The 9,364-nt window shown below is 35.0% G+C and overlaps 1 long non-coding RNA gene across 1 annotated transcript; it reads right to left on the minus strand.

Moving 5' to 3' along the window:
- Positions 1-3,520: 3,520 nt before the first annotated feature.
- Positions 3,521-5,223, minus strand: LOC134842684 (uncharacterized). Its single transcript, XR_010162527.1, has 3 exons — positions 5,140-5,223; positions 3,928-4,060; positions 3,521-3,811 (listed from the first exon to the last, which is right to left on the minus strand). It is a non-coding gene; the product is annotated as an uncharacterized LOC134842684 (long non-coding RNA).
- Positions 5,224-9,364: the final 4,141 nt, after the last annotated feature.

Below are 9,364 nucleotides of genomic sequence, written 5' to 3' on the forward strand. Positions count from 1 at the left end.
CTCAAATTTAGCATTTTTACTTCGAGATTCGAAATACTTATTAACGTTTTCAAATGTGATGACTTTAATCTACTTCCAATTTCAAACGAGGCCAAAATTTGAGCAGAGATAAAGGTGAACATTTTTTCCTAAAACTCTTATTCAAAAAAAAACTTGAATAGTTCACCATGCGTTCTCTTTTTTTGCCAAGTCGACTTTTTTATAATTTGACTGGAAATTGTAAAAAAAAACAATTTGAGACTGTGCTGAAATATGATTGACTGATTTTAACCATTCAAACTGAAACAAGTTAGTTTCAACTCACGATGTTTAAAGTTAATTTTTGAGCGGAAATAGTAGAAAGACCCTTCATTTGCATCCATTTTAGAGACCCTTTAGAGCGCTGAATTCCCTGAGTACATTAATTTTATAGAAATTAAAATTGTCGTCCATTTGATTATCAGAGGTGATGTTAAACTCTCACAACAAACGTTTTACGGTGAGAAAACCGATATGAAGAAAAAAGTCTTTTTTTTCTTGGCTTTTTGTTGATCTGTGCCTATAAAAGGCCATCATTGGGTCTGACGTATTTTCAAACTTTTTGGAGGTTTTTCGTTTCTTCTTTTTCAGTTTTTCTGCTATCCAAGTTTTGTTTTTTCCTGGTACATTGCTTTTTGCTTTACACTTTTTCTGGGCAGCGGGGTTTCTACTCCTCAAAAATTCTTCCACTGCTTTTGTTTGCATTGCTCCTCTTGTTGCGATTGTTTGATCGAACTCTCAGTTCGGTTTGAAAATTTTCCTACTTTATCTATTATTCCTGTAAGAGTCCAATTTCCATTGATATCTAGATCTTTTGGTTGGTTGATCCCGACTAATGGTGATCTCATTGCTTCCAAGTCAGATTTTTTGTAGTTCAAACATCCCGGATCGAGGTTTGCGATTTGTTATAACCGACTCGATAATGAAACAAGACTGCTCGTATCAGTGCGAAGCCCTGAATGTTCCGACTGCCTTTAAATGTTTAATAAATGTCATAAAAATGAAAAAAAATTCTAAAATTTGAAATTTTTTTATGAAAATCATCCCCCCACTCGCCATATAAAGTACAAAAGGATAGATTTCGCTCCTTGTAACAAATCAATTATGGCAAATAAGCTTCTTCCAACTAATTTGGAACGATTTCTAAGACGGATTAAATCTCCGCTTACGCGTTAATAGCGCGAATTATATCGCGCGTTAATTGTCCCAAATTGGTCAAAATGGCCAAAATGGCAATCTTTAAACCCTCATAACTTCACGAAAAATGATCACAGGTGAAATATCTTTTCAAATATAAGCTCAGGACAACAATAGCTTTCGAATGATATAAAAAATTCCGTCAAAAATGGCTAGTTAAAAAGTCGAAATTTGTCTGAAGAAAAAAAAAACCCACCCCGAGCACAAATATTCCGTTACTTTCGTATCGAAAGTCGGAACAATAAAAGTTGTCTACTTTTTGACCGCACTGCATCAGTCTGATATGTTTTCTTAAAAAATGTCCTGTTAGCTTCCTTCAGCTATGTTCTATCTGAGTAACTCCCAATCAACTTCCGAATATTTCAGATCTACTGCAAGAGCAAAGTTTGGTTTCGATGCTTCGTTCTCGAATTTCTTGAGAATATTTTCTATTTCTTTTGCTGAATTGGGGCTTCGATAGGCTGACGCTTCAAAATTTAAATTAGTTTTGCAGTTTGATACACATGTAAATTATATCGTTGAATTTCAAGTCGGCATCTAATATAGTCTGTTTTGTCTCTTAAATATAGTGTCATTTCTCTGTGCGTTTGACTTTGATCCATGTTCAGGGCTCCATGATATAGGATGGCATCTGGGCAGTTAGTATCCAGTCCGTTTTGCAGTTTTTGGGGATTTCGTTTCACTAACTCGCCATCACTTCAACACTTTATCATGTCTTAATAATTTGTCAACATTTTTGAACCAGATGTTGAGGCTGGGTTCCTTTTCGCTGTCCATTTTTTTTTCATTTTTATGATTTGTAATCTGACAATATGCACGAAATTTCTAGTCTCCTCTGTTTGTTTAATTTTTACCCGGATCTACTTAACAATTGCACCCCCCTTGTTCAATTGCCCCCAATTTTGCATAAGAAATGTAGGAAAGAAAAAATAGTTTGTCTAGTTTTTCCAATCATATACTGTGATAGTAATTCTCAAATGCGTGATTCTCAAATTCTGGTTTCTTTAGGTGTGTCGTTTCTTTTAAAATTTTAATAGCTGTTTATATCAGTGCAAGTTTGAACTGTAGTAATATTGAAGTAGCTTTTTTTCGGGTGCCGGACATCAAGCCGACGGGACTTCAAGCCGAATTGTAAAATTAGGGACTTCAAGCCGAATAATTTCTTATAAAGTCGTGAAATATGAACAATTTGAAAACTTTTTTGAAGAATTTCTGAATTTCATGATCTTTCTTCACTAGTTATTGAGGTTTGCATATAATTTAAGCCTCTAAATGATGTTCCGGAAAGTTGAAAAGTAAAACATGGTTGAAGGCATTTTTCATGTTTATAATTTATGCATTTCAAAAACCGGCTGATGTTATTAACGGATGCGAATCACAATTGGTGCATTGTCATGAATAACGCTTATTATGGACTAAACTTGCCAAAATTTTAGAAAAGCAACATTTTGCAGATGATAAAATAGCGTTTTGGGGTGCTTGTAAAGTTTTAATTTCGGCTTGAAGTCCCTTCGGCTTGAAGTCCCGTCGGCTTGTTGTCCTAGACCCCTTTTTTCTAGCTCGAATTTGTTTTACGATGCTTTGACAACTTTCTACCTATGAAGCGCGGTCTCTATGAAAATCAGGCTCATTTAGTAATTTTTTAAACGATTTGTTTGTCTTTCTCCTTCCGTTGGTCATCTACTTAAAATTGACGGTTCGGATCTAATTAACAATTGCGCACCCCCCCCCCCCCCACCTCTGCAATTGCCCCCAATTTTGCATCAGAACCGTAAGAAAGAAAAAATAGTTTTTCTAGTTTTTCCCATGATATACTGTGATAGTATTTATTTGCATGCTATCATGTGCACAGGAACCGGGTAAACTGGTTTTTGTCGAAGCATTACGTTACTTAGGTTTTTAATTCTAAGTGATTTTTTCTTAGATCTTTTTTACAATCGAAGTAATTTACTTTTGTCGAAATTTCAATGAAAACGAAAATGGCAAGAATTTAACGAAGCCTTGGAGAGAACGTGTAATTTTTGATCTTCCTTTTTTTTCCTACAAACCCGATTAAATATTCATCTTCATGGATATTTGCTTGATTTAGAATCATGAATTCAGGCGACTCAATTCTTTTGCTCTTTTTTCTTTTTAATTGACGGTGAATTTCCTATCTTTATTCATTCTCTGCAAGAAAAACAACCAAATCAACACTGAAATTTAGTTCGTGAGACCAATGTAATTCTATTTTCAAGAAATCGTGACTCGCCCTCGATAAAAAATTTCAGTCATTCTCAACCTGTTTTAACAGAAGAACTATACATAAAATTCAATCAACCATGAATTAATGTGGATAGAAATTAAATTTGCATGCATGGTATGTATTGCAGAATTTACAAACTTAACATAAATTGTACCAAGTAAACAAAAGTTACTACGAGTCTTTCAGATGTAAATCGCTCATTTCTTTGATTTTTTTCATTCATGTTAGCAAATTTCTAGACTAGAGTCAATTTGATCCATTCAACTTCTCACTTTGTTCCTCGATCATTTTTTGCCCCCTTGGTGCTGAGTTTTCCCTTGATTCACATTGTCCGCAGCAGCTCCTTGCGCCCTAAATAGAATATGACAAGATTACCAAAAAAGAATTTAATTAAAAATGGTCATCATTTTTGTAAGGTGATTTTTTTCGAAACGTAATTGTAACCATCAAATATGAGATCAACCAACCTGGAGGCGAATCCTCCCGACTGCGTTTGGCCTGTTCCGCTGCTTTTGGCCTCGGAGCTCTGGATTCTTGCGGCCGCATCTGTGGTCATTGGAGTTTCTCCTGGCATGTTGATCAAGTCTTGACTTAAGAATTCTAAAACAGCAATGAATTATGCGGTTTAGGTACAATGTTAAGTATGAGAGTTTTGGAGGCCGAGCAATAGGCAGAATGGTCCAAATGCAGAATGAGTCCAAGAGCAGAAAAACAGAAAAATATTTTGACTTATATTGGTATATTGGTTTATATACCGGCTTATTGATAAAACAATTAGAATCGTCAAAAAGGGAGGCGGAGCAATAAGCAGAATGGTCTAAGAGCAAATGGGTCCAAGAGCAGAAAAACAGAAAAATTTTAAGTTGGTTTATACAGGCGGTGAATTCCCATAGGTTCCAAAATAAAAAATCAGTCGCATAAGTTCCAAAATTGATCTTCTTGAATTCTGATTGGTTGAAATTTGAGCCAACGAATTTGTGGATTGATTGTTTACTGTTCAACCAGCATAAACTCAAGCTGCAGAATAGTGACCGCCGCAGCCGCGCCAACGTGTTGCGAGCTTGCTACCAAAGGGTAGGACTCTATACGAAATTTAGAGCCGGTTATCGCCGCGAAGCGGCGACCTTAAACCGAGACTCGGCTAATTTAGTCTTTTGACCAATTGAAAAGATTTGGAACTTATGCGACTGCTTTTTTATTTTGGAACCTATGGGACTGATTTTTCATTTTGGAACCTATGGATACGCACCTATACGGGCTAACTTGGTTTATTTGACTTAAGTTGGTTTATACGGGCTTATTGATAAAACAAATATCAGAATCGTCAATAAATACCAAGAAAATGAATAAATTATGCATGAATTGAATAACTTCATGAAGTTTTTTGATTGAATTTTTTTTTAAATCTTAATTAAATTATTTAAATTATGCATAAAATGTTCGTTGTTCTGGTATTATTGTCATTTCTGATAATTAATTTATCGATTAGCTTGAAAAAATTGATTTTTTTCATTTTTTCTTCTCTTTGATCCTTCTGCTCTTAGACCATTCTGCTTTTTGACGGGCCACCGAATTTTAGTGTGTATGTGGGCCGGCGGGGTTCGGGTTTAGGAAAATTAAGGGGGCAACGCACTGCTTTCAAACAGTTTTAGGATGAAAAAATGGTATGACTAACTTACTTTCTTTCGATGCTGCTGTTAAATGAATGATATTTAGTTTTGAAAAAGCTCGCTTTTATACTTGAGATAGTTTCAGTTACAGATGCAGTTATTTTTCTCTGATTTGAAATGATGATATGTAATAATGCGTCGCATCGACGTTTCAACCGGCCGAATAGAAAGCAAATGTTAAATAATCAATGTTCTTGATGCTCAATTCCTTTATTGATGATATAATTTTTCATCGTTCAAATATATTTTTATGGTAATTTTTTTTTTGCAGCTTTTGTTTTGTATAAGACGCATCAAGTTAAACTATCACTAAATTTTTGAGTTACAAAGTTTTTTGGCGGATTTATTTGAGAAATTTCGAGTGTAAAACTCAAGTCATATAATTTCTGCAATTGTTTCTGTTTATCGTCTTTTTTCTAGAAAAATGGTCGTACAATAGTCAATAACAGTGTGAAAATTTTTCGAAAAGAAATTGAAGTTTTAACTTGCATTGTTTGCTCATTGTGTTTTCCGCACTTTTCGATATACTTCTAAGTCGATTCACTGCACATGTTTTCTGTTTGGTTGGAATGCAGTTTTTGAGGAATGCCAGTTAAGCAGTTTCAGATTTTTCTCAGGAATGTTAATTCATTTCTCAGAAGTGCAGAAAACGGTGTCTGATTAATAAGACGACATAGCTGTTACGACGACAAATGCTTTCGATGACCAGCTTCAAGAGGACGCTACCACACAAATTCTGCTCAGATGTTATTACTAAGAAATTGTATTCACTTAAATTCAAACAGTTCAATTTCTATGTGTTAACTCTATTTTGTCGTCATCATGTCATGTCGTCTTAGTATCTTGTCGTCTTATTTTTACCTGGCCCCGTCTCAGAAATTCTAATTCATTTCTCAGAAATACAAAATAAATAATTCCTGGATGCAAATGCATCTCACTGAACTGAACGGAAATATAGCTTCCTTGATAAAATATTAATAAGGATTCACAAAAAAGGAACCATCTGCAAAAGGGAGTGCGGCCAGTATTTAGACAGCCGCGTATTCATACTGGTCAGTATTTAGACAAATACTGTTTCAACCAATCAGTATCGAGAAAAAACATAAATAATCCAAAATAAATAATAATTATTTATTAATTTCTTCTTTGTCTCGATTCTGATTGGTTGAAACAGTATTTGTCTAAATACTGACCAGTATGAATACGCGGCTGTCTAAATACTGACATGTAACCCTGCAAAAGCAACCAGAAAAAAAGCATTCCAACGAAAAAAATGCAGTCAAAAATGAAAAGCCTTTAATGTATTATTTACACTCAATGTAAAAGATAACAAAAGAAAATTGAAGCCCTAGGTTATGGTTGAGGGGCTCTTTTACTATGCCCACTTTTGAAAAAAAAAGGGGGGGGGGGATTTTCGTTACTGGTATAAAATTCTGATATGCTTAACTGCTGATTTATTTTCTTTATAGGGGGGAAAGAGTACCGTCCTAATAGCATAATTGTTGATTAGCATTGCCAAAAGAATGCAGTTCACTCGCTAGTTATGTGAAAAGAATTGCTTGGCATTACCGTAATAGCTGATCGCTTGAAAAGCGTGCACTTTGCCAAATCATTTGAGTTCGAACCGAAGATCCAGATCCGAATTCCAATTGTTTTTGACATTATCCAGAATGTCAAAGTTCCAGATTGTCGTATTTCACAGGAAACTGCTGTTTATCTTGCTACTAATAGTCGTGCATAGTGCGTAGAATGAGATTCGAGTCCGAAGCAACATCGGTACATCGCAAGGATTTGCGGCGCAAAGTCTTAGTAACTACCCCCAACCCTCACGAAGAAAGAATTGAACAGTTCAGATTATACAATATTTGCACGGGGTCTAGTTAAGAAGATCTACGCAAAATATTCATTCGTTAACAGGTAATGAGATCCGGGGTAGTTCCGCGACCTATGTCCCGACTTTGCAAAGTCACGACGCACCCCCAGATAGCATATAGTTGTTACCAGATTTTAAGGAGCAAAAAGTAGACATTGATTTTAACTGTTGGCGAAATTCGGGTGGACTTAGAATTTAAAAAAAATTCAGGTTTTTGAAATACATTTCGAAACTTTATATAACAAGGAATAGCATAACAAAATCATTAAACCAACAAAGAAACACTGGCAACTTATCCTATGACATGCAAATAGTCTAATAAATACCATTCACTGTATTCTAATTCAGATTGAATAAGTTATTCAGAATGAAAACTGAGTGCCGTATCTGCTTAAACATTTGTGATCATCCTTAACCATCACAAATAGTTTGCATCATTCTGAAAACTCTGCAACAAAAAAGTGTTAGCCAGAATTAGGCGCAAGGGTAAACATAAGATAATTTATTTCTCTAGTTTTTGTCCCAAATTGGTCAAAATGGCCAAAATGGCAATCTTTAAACCCTCATAACTTCACGAAAAATGATCACAGGTGAAATATGATTTCAAATTTAAGCTCAGGACAACAATAGCTTTCGAATGATATAAAAAATTCCGTCAAAAATGGCTAGTTAAAAAGTCGAAATTTGTCTGAAGAAAAAAAAAACCCACCCCGAGCACAAATATTCCGTTACTTTCGTATCGAAAGTCGGAACAATAAAAGTTGTCTACTTTTTGACCGCACTGCATCAGTCTGATATGTTTTCTTAAAAAATGTCCTGTTAGCTTCCTTCAGCTATGTTCTATCTGAGTAACTCCCAATCAACTTCCGAATATTTCAGATCTACTGCAAGAGCAAAGTTTGGTTTCGATGCTTCGTTCTCGAATTTCTTGAGAATATTTTCTATTTCTTTTGCTGAATTGGGGCTCCGATAGGCTGACGCTTCAAAATTTAAATTAGTTTTGCAGTTTGATACACATGTAAATTATATCGTTGAATTTCAAGTCGGCATCTAATATAGTCTGTTTTGTCTCTTAAATATAGTGTCATTTCTCTGTGCGTTTGACTTTGATCCATGTTCAGGGCTCCATGTTATAGGATGGCATCTGGGCAGTTAGTATCCAGTCCGTTTTGCAGTTTTTGGGGCTTTCGTTTCACTAACTCGCCATCACTTCAACACTTTATCATTTCTTAATAATTTGTCAACATTTTTGAACCAGATGTTGAGGCTGGGTTCCTTTTCGCTGTCCATTTTTTCTTTTTCATTTTTATGATTTGTAATCTGACAATATGCACGAAATTTCTAGTCTCCTCTTTTTGTTTAATTTTTACCCGGATCTACTTAACAATTGCACCCCCCTTGTTCAATTGCCCCCAATTTTGCATAAGAAATGTAGGAAAGAAAAAATAGTTTTTCTAGTTTTTCCAATCATATACTGTGATAGTAATTCTCAAATGCGTGATTCTCAAATTCTGGTTTCTTTAGGTGTGTCGTTTCTTTTAAAATTTTAAGTTTGAACTGTAGTGCAAGTTTGAACTGTAGTAATATTGAAGTAGCTTTTTTTCTAGCTCGAATTTGTTTTACGGTGCTTTGACAACTTTCTACCTATGAAGCGCGGTCTCTATGAAAATCAAGCTCATTTAGTAATTTTTTAAACGATTTGTTTGTCTTTCTCCTTCCGTTGGTCATCTACTTAAAATTGACGGTTCGGATCTAATTAACAATTGCGCACCCCCCCCCCCCCCCCCCCACCTCTGCAATTGCCCCCAATTTTGCATTTTTGCATCAGAACCGTAAGAAAGAAAAAATAGTTTTTCTAGTTTTTCCCATGATATACTGTGATAGTATTTATTTGCATGCTATCATGTGCACAGGAACCGGGTAAACTGGTTTTTGTCGAAGCATTACGTTACTTAGGTTTTTAATTCTAAGTGATTTTTTCTTAGATCTTTTTTACAATCGAAGTAATTTACTTGTCGAAATTTCAATGAAAACGAAAATGGCAAGAATTTAACGAAGCCTTGGAGAGAACGTGTAATTTTTGATCTTCCTTTTTTCTACAAACCCGATTAAATATTCATCTTCATGGATATTTGCTTGATTTAGAATCATGAATTCAGGCGACTCAATTCTTTTGCTCTTTTTTCTTTTCAATTGACGGTGAATTTCCTATCTTTATTCATTCTCTGCAAGAAAAACAACCAAATCAGCACTGAAATTTAGTTCGTGAGACCAATGTAATTCTATTTTCAAGAAATCGTGACTCGCCCTCGATAAAAAATTTCAGTCATTCTCAACCTGTTTTAACAGAAGAACTATACA

This window comes from Symsagittifera roscoffensis, chromosome 3 (genome assembly GCF_963678635.1).
Source record: "Symsagittifera roscoffensis chromosome 3, txSymRosc1.1, whole genome shotgun sequence".
Classification (NCBI taxonomy): domain Eukaryota; kingdom Metazoa; phylum Xenacoelomorpha; order Acoela; family Convolutidae; genus Symsagittifera; species Symsagittifera roscoffensis.